Consider the following 20793-nt stretch of genomic DNA (forward strand, 5'->3'; position numbering starts at 1 on the left):
TACTTCAAACAACAACAACCAATGAGAGACAATTATGGGTGCGTGTGTATTTTGTTCTGTCAGGATTACGGTAATGGATGAAACGTCAACAACTTCCTTGGGGTGCTCGAGAACAGGCCACTACGCTGCTTGGCGGCCTACTATGGGAACGAGTTGTGCATCTGGTAGTTCAGAAATGTCAGACTTCGTCATGGGGTGGTTGGGGACCACGGGTGAGCACTCCGAACAACAACAAAAAGGCAGTCTGAATTTGAGAGGTGCCCAGCACGCGAAATATATGATCAGAAGGGAAGGCTTCATCGTAACTAAATATGGAACTTGCTTGCTACTACCCTGAGGTTGGACTATACGTTATTACACTTTAATAGACCTATTTGAATGGATGACAGGTTGAATGGCCGGAACATGCTGGCGTAATTACACAGGTAGATGAGGCGTTATATCTCACCCAATATTCGAAACTGTGGTGATTTCAATCATATCTGTGTAACCCACAATATAGGTTAAACTCCTGGATATATCTCAAGATCTATTTACCTTCAATTGGATCTCTGTGATCATCCAATATCCATTTATCTATATTTTGTTGCTCATGAGCACTGTATTTTGCCATCTTTTCCAATAGTGACTATGCCTCGGAGGTCCTTCTCCAATCTGATCGTAACAACTAGGAATAAGATGGCCCATTGCACGCTACTTTTCAAATGCATAAGGAACTCTTGCATCATACCTTGCTGGCTGCCACATATTTACTATTTCTGAATGCTAACTGTAATGGTTTAAAATTCACCACAACACACAGTAAATCTGAAAGAGCTTTCCTGGACTTACATATCAAATCACACAAAGGTGAGCTGTATACCACACTTTTTTGCAAGCCCACGGAGAGGAACACCATACTCTCTTACACAAGCTATCACCCACGGGCCCTAGAAAAAGAAAGTAACTCTACACTACAAAATGTGAATGCATAGTGATATTCTAGCCTATTTTTAATAGTAAGTGATACCAAGAGGTAAGGTACCTGTTGGTGCAGCAGCCAATCAATAACATAACTTCAATTGGCCCCATCAAATCACGGCAGGTGAAGGACACAGAAAGGTAATGGTGTCCAAGAAACTGTGCCCAGGTGACGCGTGACCTACCCCGCGCTGCCGGTTCCGGGCAGCACCATTACCTTTCTGTGTCTTTCACCTGCCGTGATTTGATGGGGCCAATTGAATCTTAGTTATTGACTGTCTGCTGCACCAACAGGCACCTTACCTCTTGGTATCACTTACTATTAAAAATAGGCTAGAATATCACTATGCATTCACTTTTTGTAGTGTAGAGTTACTTTCTTTTTAGGTCCTGAGGAATTGCCACTAAGATCATCCTGACTTAATAGGCAAGAAACACGTTGACCATACAAGACTGAGCACAACACACTATAGCAGTGAGTCGCCAACTCCTGAGCACAACACAACTCCATTTTTAATAAGGGGGAAGGCAGGACCATTACAGTCTAATTTACCTGACTCTTCCATTTCCCTGTTTGAATTCACACTTTGGCACTCCTACACTTCCAAGGCCCCTTACCCCCACTGCACCATACGGTCAAGGAATAAAAAGATCTCCGTCAAAGAGCCCTTGCATAGGGTGCCCAACGGGTATTGCAGCGCCAACCCGGCGAGGAGCATGCCCGATGATGAAGCATGACACCCAGGAGGCTGGGTGTGTGAGGGCCCTCATTCTGAAAGGAAGGACTTCCCAGTCCCTCCCCTTTCTCACGAATACTACCAGTGTGTAGTCAGGGACCTTTTCAGTCCCCCTTCCCTCTTAGCCCTCCTTTATTAGGAACTGCATACCCTTTCTCTTTGTGTTTAGGCTGGGCATGTATGCTGGACCTTTCTAAAAGCCCATAGTCCCTCCTTTTTGTTCAACGCTCTACCATTCTTACAATTTCTACACATAAGAAGGAATTGTTCCTTCAAACAGGATTATTTTCAGGAGGCCAACAATCTGGCCAATAAGCTCATGATCAGGGGCTATCCACAACAAGCATTCACAATGCAATGGTCTCGTCTTTGTTAAAGTTAGAGCTATTGGCATTGCTCATGACATTATTTTTGTTTTTAAAACATAAATAAATGCCAATAGCTTAATCTCTCGCTAATGCGAGACCTATTGCATTTGCACCCACCCACACACACACACACAGAGCCACACGCACCCACCCACACACACACACACACACACACACACACACACAGCCACACACAGAGCCCAACACACACACACACACACAGAGCCACACACACAGACAGAGCCACACACAGAGACACACACACACACAGCCACACACACAGAGCCACACACACACACACAGAGAGCCACACACACAGAGCCACACACACACACAGCCACACACACACACACACAGACAGCCACACACACACACCATGTAGGCGCATCAACACGATAAATTATACATGCTGGGTGCACAAGGCGGCTTTTGCGCACCCTAAGGGGAGTTGCCTGCCCCCGGGAGATGGCACAGGGTGGATCAAGGGCTACGCCTAACGCGCAGGGAGGAGGAGGCGGACAGAAACTTCCCAGACAGCCCAAGTCCACAGAGTGATGCGCAGAGCTGGAGGGGCCCCTCTGCCGGGCCGGCTCCTCCTGGTGGGGCGAGGGAGGTGCCAGTGGGGCCAAGGGAGTGATGACCGGGCGGTGGGTCTGCGGTCAGGCGGCACTTCCTCCTCCTCTGATGGGGCCGAAGGCTGCGGCCTTTCCGGGGCTTCTTCCTCCCAAGACGGCTTCTGTTTCATCTCTTCTTTCCAAGCTGGCTTCTTCCCCTCCTCCTCCTCGAAAGCCGGCGATCAGGCAGCACTTCAGCCCTGGGGAAGCGAACGATGAAGGGCAGGTGTGAGTAGTCGCCGGCCCCGCCCGTTAGGTCCAGCACCTCGTTGTCTCCGAAGTCATCCTCCTCCCAGGGCCTTCTCTCGGCCGGGTTCTCGTCCTCCTCATCCTGTGGCTCCCGGTGCACAGGCGGCTGCAATTGGGCCCGCTCCCCGGTGTCGAGGAAGCCGCCGCTGTAGGAAATGAACGGGGACCGACTGAGCTCTTCCATGGCCGAGGCGGCGGTTGGAGGGACTCTGAGGCCGGGCGGGTGGCTGGAGCCTGCTTCTGCTGCCGGGGCCGGTGGGGGAGTGGTGCCGTGCACGATCGGCTCACAGTACGAAAAGGGAGGGCGAGAGACACTAGGGAGGAGGGAGAGCAATCACGCCCCGGTGACTCAAACAAAACCACGGCGTCCGCAGCGCCTCCCCGCAGGCAGGGCCCGCCACTCCGCTTGCTCCATTACAGGGCCCGGGTGACCGTACTAGGGGAGACTTCAAGAAAAGGGCTGAACAAACCTGGCCACTTCACTATTCCCTCCTAGTAGTCTTTCACTTATTCGTCGTCCTTTCAGATAAGATTCACACAACAAAAGTCAGCCATATTGAGGCCAGGGGCTATGTTACTTACCTGCTGGGGAGTTAATCGTGGATGTAACTTGATAATGGATGAACACACCAGCATAAAGTTGTCAAATATTATCAAGAGGTCATTTAAACTTAAGGGAAGTTAAATGGGTGTAAACGGTGTTAATCATGAACGGAGCAAGCACTCGCCATGACGTTGTGTTTTCGCTGTAAGCGCCGTCCTTTTCAGACTGGGGGGCGTGTTTTTCTTTCTCCCCTCTGAGAGAAAGAAACGAAAAAAACAAGCCCCTCAATCCGAAAAGGACAGGGCTTACAATGAAAACACAACGTTAGAGAGATCTCTTCTCCAATGGCTGGCCGCCGTTTAGGAGGCCAGTGAATGGAGAAGAGGGGCAGGTTCAAGCCCCACTACTAGAGACATAAGATCTCTCCAGCGAGACTGCGCATGCGCAGCCTACGCTAGCCGAGACCTAAAAACGTGTCAGAAGGTAATTGAAAAGAGCATGGTATTGTCCTCGAGAAGTAATCCTGACACCCAAGTCTAAAACAAAAAACAACCGCCTAGTATGTGTGACTACCTTCTCTCCTGTTTCCAATCAGGTCAAGAAATGCATCTTGAGACACTGGCCAATAATCAATGCTGGCAATTTGACATTAGAACGCCCACTCTTTGCCTTCTCCAAAAACATTAGAGTTCATTGGTAAAAGCAGCCCTTCCCTCCAAAAAATCGATCGAAACTCTCACTGACATTTGGGGTCTAATGCCTGTTCTGGGCCATTTCAAATGTGGTGGTTGCAGTGTGTGCAAATTGACCATCGAAAGCAAGGAGTTTGCTTTCAGAAACATACAAATAACGCTGAACCAAATCTCTAATTGTAACATTGACAATGTTATATATGCAATCTTTTGTCTCTGTGACCAAATTTATATGGGCCAAAGCACTCAATAGATCAGAATTCGGATCTGCAAATATCGGAGCCGCCTGAGATGCAAGACACCGAATGCACCACTTGTGGAACTCTTCACGGACCTGAGACACACAGAGAAAGACTTAAAATGGCAAGTCATCAGCGTGATTAAACCACCATCGTACAGCACAGTCAGCACCATCCTCAACAAAGAGGAACTGAAAAGGGGATTACGGACTAATAGCCTACATACTGGACTCAACAGAATGGAGGACTGGACTAATTTGATTGAATTTATGAATCGCTCCTATGATTCTATGTTCTCCCCTCCATGCCTCTAGTAAAAATTGGGTCCCTACGAGGAGGTCACAGTGATCCTGAGAAGGCATTTTTTAATACATTAATCGTACAAGTACCATATAGACTGACTCTTCAGAATGCAATCTTTTCCAACTAGGTCATGCATTTCATTATGTTTGTTCAGTTGTGGTTTGTAACACGTTTTTGCACTCTATATTTTGTTGCTCATGAGCACTGTATTTTGCCATCTTTTCTAATACTGACTATACCTTGCAGGTCCTCCTCCAATCTGAACGTGTCAACTAGGAATGTTTATAAGGTAGCCTATTGCACACTGCTTTTCAAATGTAATAGGAACTCTTGCATCATACCTTGCTGGCTGCCACATAGTTACTGTTTCTATGAAAATACCACATTGTTTTATGCCCGTTATTCAGACTATCAACATTCTGAGGCTGCCCTCTATTGTCTCTCATGTTTCTTTTCTCCATGTTACTTCTCTGTAACCTTGGATGTGTGCAACACATAGCCTCTCGTCTCGGATGACAGCAATTTCCAAATATTGCTACATGACTACTCATCTTCACGTTTCACTCTATTACGATTTTCCATCATGGCGCTCACACTCCCCCTTCACGAGCAGATTACATACATGCACTAGTTTTCCGCTCTGCACCAACAGTCATGCATACTCCCGGCACGACTAGCCGCCCTTAGTATCCCGAGGGCTGCTGCATACAGAGATCCCATTTCCCCGGCGCCACCATGGATACCGTGGAATTCTTGAAGGGCTTCGTATCTCGCCATTGTGCGTCAAACGGTAAGCCCCCACTGGGGCTTGTTGTTTTCCTGCAGCTCAGGGTCTTTACTACTGCGTTCAGTGGCATCCCCACGGGACCCTGGTCAATTATTCTCTCCCTCAGACCCATTACATACCTTCCACCCTCATGGGGGACCCGATGCAGGGATCTTCTGTGAAGACAGATGGGACTCCACCATTGTGGTGTCACCACCGTTAACCTTAATTCAGTACGTTGTACCCTATCACCACTCTGGTGATATGCACTGGCACATTAGTAGTAGTGTCATGCAGGTGGCCTGGATCCTGCTATTATCACCGTTTAGGTTGCCGCTTTACTCCCAGCTCCACTTTGGAATTCGGCCCATGGACATGTGGCCACGGCGACCCAGACAATTGTTACTTATATGTTCTTTCTATTTTTAGTAATCTTGAGAATGCAAAGGTCAGTTGATTTGCATGCCTAGGTATTATTCAACCGTCTCTCACAGCCTCTTAGAATGGTTGAGTGCACTCAGACTATTGCATAATTTCATCTAGTATTAAGCTCGAGGCGCACTTTGGCACCTAGTTCTTTGATATTGCACCCATGTCACTGGTTGATATGCAGTATACACTGGTATCTTGATCTAACGGCTATAATGGAAGCAGTAATTCATGGTTATTGTGAGTGCATAGCTGCAAAGACAAGTTGGCTCCACCTTGGATGACTCTTGTAAAACATAGCACAAATCGAGGTTGTGGTACATACTACCCAGACCGTGATGGTATTTATTGCATGCATTCCAGTGTAGAAGCGTGTTACCTCAGACACTGAAGTATGGGAGAGTGGAGACAGGATTACTTTAGAATTGCAGCAGTGAACTTTATCAGCAGAGGCCTCCTGATCCTCCATGCCTGAGCACTCCAATTTGGCTGATGGTGGGAATGGGTAGTTGGGAAGGGGGCTCCCTTTTGCTGTGCAGTGGGAATCTCCCAGGCAGGACAGGCCCTTTTGTCTCTTCTCAGAGTGCAACTACAGAAGGTTGATGAAAGCCAGGGAAGAGTCATCACACTTCACTGGGCTTATATCAGGGTGCTTAAATGAGAGCCAACACCTACAACAAAGAATGAGTCTGCTCTGCAGAGGGAGAAAGTACGTTTGAAAATGAACAGCTTCAAACTGGGTTTAATGATGTAGAAAGTAGAATAAACAGTGCATTGCTGGAAAAAGACTATAAGAGTGGAACCCAAACTAACCAACTTGAATTCAGTTTCAAGTGGTCACCAAAGGTCTGCATCGTCTTGCTGGAAGAGCTGTGTGTCTTTCTCATTCTTGCGGGCCTACTTGACAAGCTAAGAGAGTGGAAAGAGTGCCTGACCATGCAGGAGGGCGACTGCCTAAGGAGGAGAATCCAAGCCGTTGTACATGGAGTGTGTAGCAGCCCAGTAAAGCGGATAGATTTGGATGTAATTGGTGTCGGCCTGAGTCTAAGAGTGGGTCACCTATGCAAAATATTGAACTGTATATACCTGAATCAGGCACTGCAGGATATATCTTCAGCTATTTAAGGGCCCTTTACATTCTTTGTCGCTGAATGCTCTACCATCTATATCTTCCCATTTAACCCTCAACGGCTGCAGGGACCCTCCCATCCATTCTAAAATTGCCTTGTAAAGACAGGACCCCATCCTGCCTGTGACTGTCCCCTCCGTTCAGATCGCTAGAATAAGTGTGCGCATCTGGGGCTCAGTGGCTCTAATGCTCAACAGTTGTCGAAGGCCATTCAGTATTTTATTGAAGAGCAAGAATTGGCCACTTGGAAGTTCCGAATCGTACTCTAGTGTTTGCAGTGGAGTTAGGGTATTGTTATTTAAAAGGTGGCCAATCGTGCATAGCCCAGCCGTGTCCCAGTGCCTTAGGTCATTGTGTGCAATGTATCCCTTGACTACTGGGGGACCGCTCAAAGGGACTGCTGGTGCATAGGGTCTTCAGCGCTTTGTGTAGACTATGCTGCACTGTAGGTGTATCCTAGCCATCTGGACCAACATTGGGCTATTCCTGGTTTCTTTCGCAGGGCCCATCACTTGTACTTGCACTTCCCCTTTCCATAATTGAGTAGATGTGAACCCTGTTTGATGTAATTGCCAATCCGCTAACCAGAGTGCCACCCACTGAAGTTGAGCTGCTATGCGATAGCCTGTGAAACCCGGGACCCCCATACATCCCCCATCAGTCGGCAGTCTCCGCTTGGCTAACGCCACCTCCCAGCAGTCAGTGCTACAAATCAGTGTCCCCAGAACAGTTTCTAAGCTATCTCATCTATATACTCTGGGAGGAAATGAGTTACTCTTCTGTCTTTCTTTTCATTGTTCTCTATACCTTAAATGCAATGCATTGTTTAATTAGTCTCAAACAGCATTTCACTGGCACTCTCTGACTATACATTACTTACAAGACACATACTATCTATAGCAGGGCAGGTGTTACGCCACCTTCACGCCTGCCTTCCAAGTGGACATACATTTAATGAGTTCAATGGCAACCAGTAATATTAATTGTTCCAGGCTATCAGGGATATTCGAAAACTTTAATTTACAACATAGCCTGTGCCGGAAATAAGAAGGGTTTCTACAAAAATGGACAATGAGAACATTTTCCAAGCTAATCTTACAGATCATCAAAAAGACAAATTATGTGGTACAATTAAGTGGCAGAAGCAATGTGCATGGATGCCGCAGGAGTTTTTGGTAAAATGGTCGGGTACCATCGAGGCATGGGCAGCTTTAGAATGTCACATGGATAAAAGTTGCCCAAGCGTCTCTTAAAAAGTTTTCAAAAAGCAGATTGATGCCAGGATGTTTTACTCTTCTGAGTATCACCTCTCTCGCCGCCTCAAAGCACACATCCCGCTCTCCTTTCCTCCATCACCAGAGTCTAAGAAAGCAATATCTCAGAGGTCATCAGAAAAGTTTCACAATCCGTGGCCAGGAGCCATCACTCTGCATGATTTGCTTTGCAACCGGGGCGTCTAGTGATTAATACGTCCATGACACGAATCGAGTACATTTTTCTTTAGAATGTGACACAAACTCGTTGCACAGAAACAGCAGGCGCTGTCGGCTCGAGCGCCTGTGTGCGAAACCCATGCTTAAAACATGAACACTGCGGATGGGCGCCACAGGAAAAATATGGAAAGGCTGCGAGAGAGGAACATTTTTCTCAGCGAGGTAATTGAAAATGCAGAACCAACGTCCTTCTGTCGAAAAACCCTTTTGACAAGAAACTGGGAGAAAAAGTGAAATACCCAGCGGAGCGGGGGAATGACAGCAGGATCCGCATCAAACATAATAAACATATACCAGACGCTTCAGACAGGTCGGCAAACAACGCCCCCAATCACAAATCACCGAGTCCAGTCACCTGCATGGATGATCTTGGTCATTTACATGCAGGTGTGTGACGTCATCACTCGAGGACACCGTGCCTTTGGTGTTGAGAGGCTACCCCCTCATATTTTTTTATTGCAGGCTTTTACGTGTAAACTACAATACAAACATCAATGCCTCTGCACAGAAAGCAGTACATATTTTACCATACACTAGCGAATAATTTATGTTACAACAAATATAGACATATACAGATTAGATGTTCTAGCATAAGATCCACCATAAACTCCAGCATGTGAGTTTCTATTGCACATTAGCTACTCCGAAAAAAGTGCCTAATCCGTGGTGCCTTAGAGGGGAATTAAATAGTTATCGCATCTGTGAAATTCGATACCCCAGAGTCCTGAATTCATAGCATGGTAAAATGTTCTTTACTGAGAAGTTTTTCCCCTTCAGAATAGGGCGGAAAATGCAGACTTTCACACCAAAATCCGCACATCTTGGTATCTACTCGGCTTTGGCCACCGCCCACCCCAAAAGTATATTTCAGTAGATTTGACCCGTTTACATTTTTCCAGGGCAAAATTTCACGTGCACTGATTTTAGTGCACCTTACTATTACTGAATGCAGTACACTAAACACATTTTATAATCCCAATCCCTGCGCCAGCCCTGGTTGGCACAAGGGTCAGAACTATCGGGTTCAATTGTGCACAAGGGCCTATGTAAGAAAGAAGTACGAGAAATAAATACAATCAAGACGAGGTAAAACAGATAAGGAAGAAAGGCAGGTGGCAGAGGAAGCAGACAGTGCAAAATAATAACTTTAATCATTATAGTGTGGCTGGAAATGTTTAATTTCAAAAGGTTGAGCCAAATACATACTCACTCTTCCCTTTTATTTGAAAATCTGTAGGAAGCCTTCTCTGGTCATATCCCCAATCCATGCTTCTCCTGTGGGTTTCCTAACAGTCTGCCAATGTTCAATAAATTCCTTCGTTGCACGTTACTGCTCTCAGCAATCACATTTCCTCAGTTTACTTGTACATCCTAATATAAATAAGCTTGTATGCCATGTAATTTTCTTAGCAATATTATTTCCATTCTTTCCTACACTTAAATCCAGAAGTATATATATTTTTAGATCAGGATCAACAAATATATTGTCAAGTACCATCTTCCTTGTGCTATTTCAACAACACTTGAGTCTAGAAGCCATAATGAACATTCTTACAGTCAGAAAACTATTTTTGTTTCACCAAACATATCTATAGATCATTAGCTCACCTCTGGGTAGTCCCAGAAATATTCAAATAATCATTCAAGCTATTGTCATAACCTAGTTATTCTACTCATATAGTCTCAGGAATCTCAGATTTAATGTTGGCTATGCTCCTGATTTTTTCATATGCACAGCTAGTTCTTTTATTAAGTGTGACAACTAGGTGTATATGACCTGCTTGAGCGGTATACCACCCCAATTATGCCCCATTTTATGTTTGCAAAGCTAGAACTAGCACAAATAGTGTCCCCTATATCAGGGGCGGTGGGTGACATTTGAAAGTGGTGGGGCGCAAGGTGATTTGCATCCAGCACCTTAGCGAGTGAGCGCAGCGAGCGAGCCCGAACCCCTTAAGGGGGGTTTGGGGGGATAACCCCCCCCAAGAAAATTTTGAAAAAAGAGAAGAAAAATCATGCATTTTCCAAGCAAATTTGAGAAAGCAGGAAGGTTAATAAAGCAATTGTGAAAGTGCAGTTATTACATAAATAGATGGCATAACATAGGTAGCTGCTTATACAGTATAACCACAGAGCTTCATATATTCCGTCCTATTACGCTGCTGAATTCAGACTATAAGACTTGCATGAAAATCTCAGCTCTAAGAGTAGAAGAAGTTGCACAGCAGTTGGGAGACAGCCTTTACAAAGCACTCTGTCCTACTCGTTTTTTGCACCTTTCTGCCCCCTGTTCCACTCGTTTTTGTGCCCTTCTGCCCTCTGTCCCACTCGTTTTTGTGCCTTTCTGCCCATAAGGGGGGGTTCGGAAAATTTTGAAAAAAGAGAAGCAAATCGTGCATTTTCAAGCAAATTTGAGAAAGCAGGAAGGTTAATAAAGCAATTGTGAAAGTGCAGGTATTACATTACAAACGCACGCCCACACACAGAGACACGCTTTCACATACAGACTCACCCACACATCAATCCACACACACACTCAGACAGACACCCCCCCCCACACACACACACATATCTAGATAGATTCCACTCTCCACAGTCACTACATGAGGTGCCAGCTCGCTACCACACATGCCTATTCTTTCGAAAAGGCAAATAAAGGATCTAGCATACACACACAGACACACACACTCACACACACACACACAAACACACACACAAACACACACACAAACACACACACAAACACACACACACTCATGCAGATTGTGTTCCTGCAGGGAGCTTGCTGTCAGGGTGTTTGAGGCCTAAGTACTTGCAGCCAGTTTTTACAGTCCGTCTTTGTTTACATCTTAGATGTACCCCAAAAGTGAGCACATCCCACCAGCAAAACCGAAAAACCATAAATATTGTAGCAAGGCCAACTCTGGAGCAGTGTAGTCTTACAGGCTAAGGGAAAGATGGAAGCAGCGGGCTCACAAAAATATGGTGGCACTGTGGCAGCCATTGTGTGCTCTTTAGTCAGATTAAAGTGCTTTAACATTAACATAATAGTGTTTAAGTGTATTTAGGTTCCGACAGGACAGGATGTGAGGCTGATGCCAGGCTTCCAGGAACAGGGTGCGTGTAACACAGTAACCCAGAAGACGGCAAGGCGTAGAAAATTGCTGACATGAAAATTAAAATTAAGCTACTGCTTCTCCCTAGCCCACGCCATCTCAACCCCTTCATGGAATTCACACCGACTTCACCTCTATACTGTATAACAGGAAACAGCCAACAAACTTTCCATTTGAATCCCTGAGGTAGCCATAGTGATTTCTTAATGTTAGTTACTCAAACGCCATTGCCTAAAACTAAATCAGTAACCCCGAATGTCCAGACGGCCTGTTCCTGGCTCATTCATACCAGTTGTGATATACCCCCAAAATTCCTGTATGTGATCGTTGAACAGGACACTTGATTTACACAACACGACAGTCTGTGACATTATGTGTCTGCCAAGTCACACACCCACATCTCCCCTGCCTTATAATGGTTACCTATTGGTTACAAGCTGCATGTATATGGATCATTCTGTCTCTGCAACAGCTTCAGAGCTTCTCCGTGAAGTATGGCAGATGTGGAGAAAACTACCAGGACTGTTGTACATGCTGCTGCAAGTCCCAATGAATTTCGCCTTAACTATTACATTCTAATCAGCAATGGTAAAGACAGCAGGGAATTGTTATAAATGAAGCTGGTCTTTATTTATTGTTTCTGTATGGAGTCTTGGATGCCTGTTTTGTGATTACTAAACCGCTGTAGCACAAATAAAGAAATACAACACAGAAACAAAAAACGATGCTCGAAGATAGCCTCAAATTTCTCCTTCATAAACTTTAGGAGATGGATTTCATAACTCACATTATTCCGTTTCTTCAGGGGCCCATTTTCATGCAGGGTTCTTAACTGTTAATTTCTGGATTCCCAAAGCACCAGCACCTTTGCCAGCTCGTTATGCTATAGCCTCAATTGAACCTGACCTGATTATACTGATTTGGCATTGGTTCTGTTTTTCTAACAACTTTCCACCTATGAACTTTTAATAAGCAGTCTCTTTCACTCAGACCCAAAGCACTGCATATTCATAGCACATTCACTGCAGAGTGTGTACAGGTGACGTTTATCAATAATCTAAGCAGCCCAATAAAACAGGAGGAGCGTGATCATTGCTCTCACTTACATGCTGAGTATAGCATCCTCTGGCCCAACACAGTTGAAAGCTATAAAGAACGTTTGTGTTTGGAAGAAATGTGCAGCCCTCTTGCACCCCAGATGAGTCCTGATCCAGCTAAACTTGGCATATAAATGACCCAAGAGAAGCACACTTCCTGTTGGAAGAGAGCATGAACCCACTCATCCAAAATTATGGGGGCTCCCTGCAGTGTGTCATGAGGGGCCTCGAGTCTCCCAAATCTGGCTTTCGGCCAGGGCTGGAGTGTACGAGTGCAGTTGTGTACCTACAGTGGGTTCAGGGGCCTGCTCTACCCCCCTGCACTCCTGCACTCTTTCTGGAAGTCTGCACAAGTTTATCCGACACAGTAACCAGAGTACAAAACTGTGAAAGCAGCGACAAGCCCCCTAGCAATGAGCAAATAAGGCAAACCACGCCCCAATTTGCATGACCTAAATATTTTCTACATATATTGCTTCGAATGAGGCACACATAACAGAAACCAAAACTCTCATTAGCAGTTGCACAGCCTTCTCCTGAAAGGAACAAAAAATAACTTTGAAAAAGATACAACGAATATAAAGTCTCAGATGCTGACCTAGTCATTTGTGAAACCTCACTCAGAGAGGCCAAACATGAGAAGGAGGCTGTAAACATCAGAAACCAGAAAGCTGAGTAGGCCTGTGTACAACATGGACACAATACAAGACAAGATGACAACTAATGATGAGGCATCATGGTGTTGGCTATTGCGGTGGTTTTAAAGTAAAGATACATTTGTTATGCTTTTTCATATCAAGAAGAAACGGAAAGTCAGGAAGGTGTACTCGTCAGTCAAGGAGCCATAACTCCATATCTTAATTTCAATAAGCTTCCTTAAATGTTCAGTTCAGAGTGCGCCAACTGTACATAACAAAATCCAGGATGCCTAAACATCCTACAAGATTAAAGCCCGTTTTAGTTTATGCTATGAATCAGGGTGGACGGGCCCATGCATCTGGGTGTGCCGCGTTCATCACTGTGCACTGCCCTTGAACCCGATGGTGCAGTGCCTTTGATCTACTGCGACCCTGGAATTGAAGCACACGAGTGTGACTGTGCAGTGCCGCTGCAGCCGAGCGCGCAGTGCTAGTATGAAGTGCTCCAGGACATGAACAGTCTATGCCACTGAGTGTGCAGCGTTCTCGAGTATACAGTATCCCTCGGGCGCAGTGTCCCATTAACTGAGTAGCGTGCCCCTACATGTACTGCTAGCTCCGTACAGTGCTCCCCAGTACTCGCTGGACAACTCCCGCACGGCTACCAGTACAAGATCGTCATACTACATTGCTGGCAGCTTCTCAAACTGCCTTTGGTTGTGCATAAAACCAACCCTGTAGGCTGATAGGGGGAACTCAAAACCTATTCATTTTTTGGCCTCTCTACTGAGTGGTGATTGTGATCTTCATTGGCTTTATGGTATTACTGTTCTGTCTACTGCTCTTCCTCTATCCTATTACATTATGCGTTTCACTCCATCGCTCCTGTTTGCCCTTGCTGTCATCGCCCACTCTATAGCATTATCCTCGCTTCCATCTCCTGCACACTCGTTTACAGTCATTCCGTTTCACTCTCTTTCGCACTTTCCTCTCACTTTCATTCTGTTTCCCACTCCTGAGTTTCTCCCATTTCTTTGCTTCTTTTTATCTGACTTCCTCTGTCTCCTCCTCCTTCAGCCATCTGTTCCTCTCGCAGTAGTGGCTCCTCTTCCAGATAGTTCTCGTGCCTGGCTCCTGCACTCACTCGGATCGCAGAGCAGCCTGTGTCTCCGATTAACAGCCAGGCAGCGGCTTGCTTTTTAGGCAATAGGACGTGGCATCCTATGACTTGTAGTATTGCGGTTCAAGTTGTAAGTGTGGGCTGTAAACCAGAGCATGCACAGCCTTGTTGAATAACATGCCAGTCCTGTCTGAAGGGCTCATGGTGATATGGGGGTACTTCGTAACTGGGCAGATCTGATGTGAGTGAGCAACACGGGTCATGGGACAGACACATGTGCCTCTATGTCACCTACCTAGTGCAGAAGGAGCTGTAGAACCGAGAAGGGAAGTGTGCATTGATTACTGAGCGTCAATCACAGCTCTCGAAGGACCCTTGTTGAGGTGCAGCTTCACATAAAAAGGAACACTTCTCAACTTCACGTTCTTCCAATGTAGATTAACACAAACTTTGAGTTTGACCTGTGTGCCACTATCAAGAGACTGGCACACTGAAGCCTGCCTAATGCTGTTTCTAACGACCCTGGCGGTGAGTTGCTTAGGGGCCCAAATGAAGGCAGATACTTAGCATTAAACGAAAGCCAAAACTATTATCATTGTAAATGTATGCTTTTGAAATACCAGTGTATGAGGTTTATTTATCCTTTTTCATTCATACCTAAACATTTGGTCCACAATTCTTCTCTATTTTGCTCTTTCTCATTTTCTTGTTACATTAGGTGGTTTTCACATAGAGCCCATGTGCAAGTTACTTAGCGCCCTGGTGCTTTTCCTTGAAGACATACGTGTCCTTGCTCACAGAGTCGTCGGACCATGCGCAATATATGATGAGAGGGGCTGTGAAGGATGATGAGTTTCATCTGCGGTTTACATGGCATTGGCCCTTTCCCTCACTCTCTCCTGCTCTCATTTCTCCCACCACCTCTCACCCACCTTTCCATGACATTATGTTGTTCACTCTGCCTCTCCTGCCTCTTGTCCACTCCTCTCTTTCTATACCATGACCCCTTCCCCCAGCTCACTTCCTGCTCATCACTTTACTCGTGCATTCAATTTGCTCTTTCCCTTTTTTCCACAGTTTTTCTACTTCTGACAACCTTTTCGCTCGTACTCTTTTTCCCTCTCTTGTATTGTCATCTCAGTCTCGTGTCTCTCGCCTGTCCACCTTCTCTTCATCTTCCTCTCCTACTTCCGATACTTCCTCTGCCTGGCCCCTGCCTCTCATCACTCCTACCCGCCCGTGTCTCCATTTACCAGTCAGTGCAGAGGCCAGAATAGCTTACATGTGGCCCCAAATCATTTATGACAACTTCAGCAGTCCCTTGCTTTTCAGTCAACATCACAGTGCATCCTGGGATGTGTAGTTTCGCTTTCAAATTGAAGAATTCTATGAGTTTTGAGCACCTGCTTACAAAATGAGCGCATTAACATGCCAGTGTTGCCTGAAGGTGCCACTGGTGACATGAGGCCACTTGTTGGCTGTTGTCCTGAGCTAAGGTGAATGGCAACACATGACACTGGCACAGCCCCCTGCACATCACACACACACAGTCAAATCATGAGAAAAGCTTGCACTGCTGAATCAGAGTGTGGTGAGCTGAAAGCATTCCACCATTTATGCGTGTAATGTGCTGCAGCTGGTGCCGTTATTAAACTCTTCCATAGAACACAACAACTCCAGGGTCTCTTCACCAGACTCTAAACTGTCCATGATAGTGCCATGCATGACCAAAACAGCCTCTGTTGACTTCCATTTCAATACTGAAAACTCGCACATGACACTCAGAAACTTTCAAAAACAAAGCGCTTATTTACCATTACCTTTTTTCCTTCTGTATTTGAGCTATTCTTTTCTTCTATGCTCCTTCCGTATATCTTTCATCCCTCCACTTTTCCCTTACGGTCCCTAATGCCCTTCTGTCACTTCCCTTCCGTCACTTCCCTTCCTTACTTTCTTCCTCATTTTCAATATTCACACGTTTTTTTACAATGATATGAAAATGCTAATTAATGTCACAGTTATGCGCATTTGTTGAAAAACAGTCCTGTGCAACGAGTCCCACAGTTTGTAAATAGCTCTCTGCTGCATGTTTATGTGGCAAATATGTGAAAGGCTCGGCTCGTGCACAGACTCTTAAGAGTCAGAGCCGACCCGGCTCGGCTCTGCTCTCCCCGTTTTTTTGTTGCCTCACTGACCGGGCATGCTCCACTTGTGCCAAACAGCCGCCTGAGTTTCGCGCTGCCTCTCCACGCAGAAGACAGACAGCGCCAGAATCTCTTTTGGAACTCCTAGAAACCAGTAAACCAGGGCCAACCCATGTCACGATTATCCATCACCTACAGAACTTCCACAAAAGACAAATTTGAAAGCACTTGTCAAACAACCTTCGCTGCCTTAGGTTGGTAATGCGGTGTGATCAAGCAAGTCATCACTCTCGTCTTTAGAACGAGTCTAATGGCCACAAGAAAACGCTGGAGTCCACAGCGCATGTGTGAGATCCGAGCGCCAAGTGGCACATCTACATTTGTGTTTGGTCAAATTCTTCTCTCCTAAAATCTCTACAAAGAAAACAGAGAAACGAATGTTATTCATGCAAAATGCACAAGGCCAATATCTTGCCTGAAAACCTAAAGCAAGGGCATACCTTTCATACAAAATAAAGAGATACCAGCAGCTACACAAGGGGCCCTCAGTGCGGAAGCTCAACTGCACAGGTTGCATCAGGGGGAACTCTCTTCCTACATAGGGGGCACAGACAGGTGCTGCGCGCACATACACCACAAAGCACCGTCGTCCGAACCTGCGCCCCCTGCGACGATAACACACAGCTCTGCAATTTCTAGCAAATAGACGTAATAAATCACTATCACACTGTTTAATTTCCGACAACCTGAATGACAGGATGTTGTATGTTAAAAAGATGAGGTTTTGTAATAAGCTCAGAATCTGAACACCCTTCAAATCCCACTTGATTAACACCACCAAAACCCGGGGTGTAGCGTGGGCTCTTAGGGTACATTCAATGTGTTTCGATTCTTCACAGTGCAAGTGCAAAAAAATACAGATTTCTAATTTTGCTAACATAACAGCTTGGAGAACAGATACGTTTGAATTGGTTAATTAATACGTTATCTGCTTGTAATGTAAACTACAGTTCTGTGGAGGACAATTAAGCTTCTGAATGTATTTTTCTTTTCAAAACTACTATGGAGAGGGTGGTTGCATTGGAGAGAGGGGTGCTGTCGCCAGTACGTCAGACTTGGCTTTAATTGCACTCCACAGTTTTATGAGGTAAACATTGAGGGGGAGCCAGGCATTTGGCCGAAAGCTGCAGGGACTTCACCAACTATTAAAACGATCAGGGATTTACTCCTCATAGACGGATAAAAAGTCAGTTTAGTTGTGAAGGAAGTTTAGTACAGGCACCGCAACTGCATTTTAGATCTCTTGCATGTTTTAAAGCATATCGTAATACCACGTGCATTCAAACAAACACTCTACAGCAGGTTTATTTCAGGACCGGCAATCCGCCCCTTTAAGGGCAAAATAATTCACAAACAAGACTTTAGTGCGGTCTCTTGTGTGAACACCATGCACAAATCAGATCGATGTAAAATGAATGAAGCACAAAACAAATTCGGGTCTCGGCAAACAACAGGTACAACTCTGCACAGCACGCTACCGCTTTTAACACTCCCGATCTAGTCCACGGGTCCGGCCAGGGTGATGGGCATGATTACAGGAGGAAGGGCCGAGGAGGAGAAACGGAGTGTAGGCAGCAAGTTTAGCCAGGGCCTGCCTGAGGCCTACACTAAGCCTAGGCCTCACTCAGGCAGGCCCTGGGCACTGCGGCTACACGCGGCGACACACTGATAAACAATCACCGCCCTCCCCACATGATGAGTGATTCAGTGAATGAAGACAGTGAGACTGGCTGAGAGTAATAACTTTACTTACGTGACGGTCCATCAACGACGAACAGAGAGTGAGTTAAGTGAAGTGACGGTCTGCTGCCTGGCCTGCACCGGGGAAACGTCACGGCGCGCACGTCATTGCATGGCCAATCACTGAATGGCTTCATATGCTGAAGTCACAGTGATTGGCCATGACTGGTAAGAGTGCTGAGCCTGCCCAGTCCAGCCAATCCTGGCGCTACATAAGCGCCAGGATTGGCTAGGGGGTCACACACACTACTCGCCCTGGCGCCTTCTCAACGACGGGGTTCCAGCCAGCGACACACCCCCTGGCCCCTTCAGTCCTCTCACTCAACTTGGCTGCTGACGCGCATGCGCGAGCAAGTTTCCGCCCGACATTATGATGCGCAGCAGAGTCACTGACACTGATGGTAATTGTAACCCAGCCCCACCCCCTGCGCACTCTCTCTGCAGCCGCAGCCGGTGCGTCCAACAGGCTTAGTGGGGCTATGCCCCTACGCCCCAATGGACGCACCGCTGCTGCCCTATATGCTTCAAGGGGCAGAATCAACTCTCAAGGTATTCAACCGTCTTCGTCCCCGCACAGTTTTACTCACATTGCCAGTCAAACCGTTGGGTACTCTTGTGTCAGTGTTTTTCTATCACTTCAAGGTTGCGGTTTCTGATTTGGAAGGTTCAAACTCGAACATCAAAACTAATTGTCCACAACCAGGGGTGACTGCATGGACTGGGTTTGAGGGATGTATTATTATTCCTTCACTCTCTAGTGAACTCCTGAGAAAGAGGTTATTTCAATTTTCAAACAATCCCTCGGTCTCTTAGTCTCTTTGTGCTGTTAACCTGACAAAGTGGACTTTAAGTTTCTCGGTTTATTTCTCGTGAAAGTAAATTATCCCACTTCAGCAAACCTTTAGGATAATGTGGTTTCACGTAAGCATGCTATTGTACGAAATCCATTGCACCCTTACCTGTTTTACATACAGAGATCATGGATGGATGATTATTGTGGGAGAAACAGCTTACCAAAACCAAGGCCAGCGAATGTATTTTTATTCACTCAGTACAGAAAGAATAGATTGATTATACACGTTAGATATCAACAAAAGTGTGACAAAGGCTAAAGTCCTGTTCTTTCTTAGCACATACATAATCGATTGGAAGCTGCATCCTAAAATTCTTAAAAAAAAAAAAAAAGAAAGGTATCCCTCAAACCGGACCATTTGGAACATTTGAATCTTTATACGATTGCAGGCGACACAGACCATTAATCTGCTTTTTGCAATAGTTGAAAGAATATTTCATTCCTGTAGGTCATATACAGGAAAACATGATTTAATGTGTCATTCTTTAAAGCTACGCAGCCTTTTAACCAACAGTACTGAAGAAGCTAGATCATTATGCAATCTGTGTGGTGCCAAAGAATTTGGGATTGCAAAAGCGATGAAACATGCAATTCAAATATTCCACTCAAAACTCCTCTAGTGCAAAGCTCCAGATGAGATTATCACCCCGAGAGCTGACATGCACTACTAACCAACCACGATTATTGCGAATAGGCAATATTAGCAGAGGTCCAGCAGTGAGGCACCAAGTAAGTTGAAAATATTCAAAATAAGCCTAATCAGTTGAGGTTTCGTGAATTCTGAACCCGTTTCATAAAGGTCATGGTTTCGTTACGAATTTGATATTAGCGAACCGTAACTAGTTAGTGCGGCAAGTATGAGTGTTTTCATCACGTTAGACCGATGGATTCACTACGTATTTAGGGATTTCGTTCTGAACCCTTGGGTTCCATTTTGTGTATGGCAGCCATTTTGTGGTTGCCCTCACATAGGCCGATGACTGTGGTTAAACTAGTCTTTTTAAGGACATGTACACCTTAGCTCGAGTTCGTGCTGACTCCTGTTTGACCAGAGTGAACTGACCCTGCTGCCTGAAGCTGACCTTGTTAAACCAGTTCCTGCCCTTGAGCTGATCAAGATTAAGGATCAGAGCACAGGACATCGTAAAGTTTTATTGCACACAAATATGCCTTATCCTACTCTCACCTGTTTCTGTTCCTTTCTTTATGGTCTATTTATGATTGGGTTGTGGCCTTTTTTATTATGGGTCCAAACTGCATCAGGGCCATACCGGCAGCAAGCCACTTACCCGCAGCCTTCCTGGGTATTCTTGTGCCTCCGCCGCCGCAGGACACACGCGGCCGCCGAGTGGGGCGCTTCAAGGTGAACTACATCTCCCAGCGTCCCCTGCTGTGCGGGGACGCCGATTGACTGCTGGGGCTCCCGTAGGGAGGCGGACAAAACCGAGCCCTTCCTCCGGTGGAGCGGGGGGCCAAACTGCATCAGGGCCATACCGGCAGCA

The 20793-nt window shown here is 45.9% G+C and overlaps 1 protein-coding gene across 1 annotated transcript in view; it reads right to left on the reverse strand.

Moving 5' to 3' along the window:
* GATB (glutamyl-tRNA amidotransferase subunit B) overlaps window positions 1-20793 on the reverse strand; it is a 561352-nt gene that overhangs the window by 1797 nt on the left and 538762 nt on the right. The window lies entirely within an intron of this gene.

Source organism: Lissotriton helveticus, chromosome 2_1 (genome assembly GCF_964261635.1).
Source record: "Lissotriton helveticus chromosome 2_1, aLisHel1.1, whole genome shotgun sequence".
NCBI lineage: Eukaryota > Metazoa > Chordata > Amphibia > Caudata > Salamandridae > Lissotriton > Lissotriton helveticus.